Source organism: Schistocerca serialis, unplaced genomic scaffold (genome assembly GCF_023864345.2).
Source record: "Schistocerca serialis cubense isolate TAMUIC-IGC-003099 unplaced genomic scaffold, iqSchSeri2.2 HiC_scaffold_584, whole genome shotgun sequence".
Taxonomy (NCBI): Eukaryota; Metazoa; Arthropoda; class Insecta; order Orthoptera; family Acrididae; genus Schistocerca; species Schistocerca serialis.
This window is the reverse complement of record NW_026048173.1, coordinates 25001-26467: the sequence shown is the minus strand read 5'-3', so window position 1 is coordinate 26467 and position 1467 is coordinate 25001. Positions and strand designations below refer to the sequence as shown.

Genomic DNA, 1467 nt, shown 5'->3' with positions numbered 1-1467 from the left:
ATGTACTGAATGATACATCGTGGTACATGTGTGACCGTACCACGACTGCGCCAACAACGGCGAACCATACGGTCCAAATATTGTGCACTCAGCTACGTGTCGTCTCCCTATAAGAGCTGGATTGAAGTATGGTATGCCGTGGATGGCGATCAGCATGAGCCGTCTGTTGATGTAGTGGCGCGTGTTGTCAGACGTAGTCGTCTCTTCTCACACACCGTGATAGCATGGTGCACTGCGTTCCACATCTGCGACATGCGACAGAGGCCGGTTGACAGTCGTTCGCGCAATGGACATCGCATACGTACGGGGGCCACCTTCCACGTGTTCGCGAAGCGTGCACATGTTGTTGCGTGTATGTGGGCAGACATAGTGTGTCGTGACGCTGACACAGGCATGCAACAATCGTTGAATTTGCAAATGGCGATGGACGTCTACGTTTGCTGGTGACGTTACGCAAATGAAGAACTGGTAAACCGTTGTGGTGCGGTTGTTCTCGCTAGAGGTGAATCAGTGATGGCGACGATCGGTTGAGCTACCAACCGGTTGTTTTCAGCGATACCCACCATGCCCACGAACGTGAATGGCATGTGGGTGTGAAGCGATACGCGGCGGTGGCTGGGTGGGACCGTCCCCGGCCGGTGAGGGGGGGCCTCCCGGCGTGCTGGCCGCGCGGTGCGTGGGCGCACGCGCTACAGCCGGCTGGTGGGGGCGGCCAGTGGCAGGCGCGCCGGCCGACGGAGGCGGCAGGCGGCGCAGCTGCGCGCCGGCGCACCCTGCACGCGGCGCCGTGCGGCCAAAGTAGGTCCTCGCGGGCCGGTGCGAAGCGCGGTGGACATCTGCAGTGTGCTGGTCCGATTGAGGACTGTGTGCGCTGAGGATGCGCCGCCGCCCGGCGCTCGGCGCCGCGACGCCGTCTGCTGCTCGGTCGCCTCTGCGGTTCTCGCAGGTGGATTGTATCGCAGCTGTGCGGACGTGTTGGCGCGTGCGCTGTGCTGGGAGAGTTCGCTTTTTCGGCACCCAAGTGGGGCTTTTGTCCTTCTGTGGCGCTGGCGTTGGAGCTGCCGGCCACCGTAGGTGGCGCGTGTTGTCTCCCGCCGGCAATGCCACGACAGCACGCTCCCGGGCCTCTGTCGGCAGCGGCAAGCTCAGTTGGGAGCACGGGTGGTCGCACCTAAAGCGTCTACTCGCCAAACTCCGGGCGATTGCGCCTCTCTCGAACCCGACCAAGTACTTAGGACGGCGCTGCGCGCCGCCGGGACCTGAGAGGGTTTCGAGGTGTATTGTGCAGGGGAGCTCAGCCTCCTCCTGTTTGCAGAATAATTGAGCGGACGCTTGCGTGTTCGCGCGGGCCCCCGGGACACACTCCCGGGCGGCCGGCTGCTCAGCTCTAGTTGACGCAGCTCCCTGGTTGATCCTGCCAGTAGTCATATGCTTGTCTCAAAGATTAAGCCATGCATGTCTCAGTAC

The 1467-nt window shown here is 62.0% G+C and overlaps 1 non-coding gene across 1 annotated transcript in view; it reads left to right on the top strand.

Annotated features, from left to right (window-relative positions):
- Window positions 1–1401: 1401 nt before the first annotated feature.
- Window positions 1402–1467, top strand: part of LOC126448268 (small subunit ribosomal RNA) — a 1908-nt gene continuing 1842 nt past the window's right edge. Inside the window, exon 1 of the ribosomal RNA XR_007584058.1 lies at window positions 1402–1467. This exon is cut by the window's right edge and continues 1842 nt beyond it. This is a non-coding gene — a ribosomal RNA (small subunit ribosomal RNA).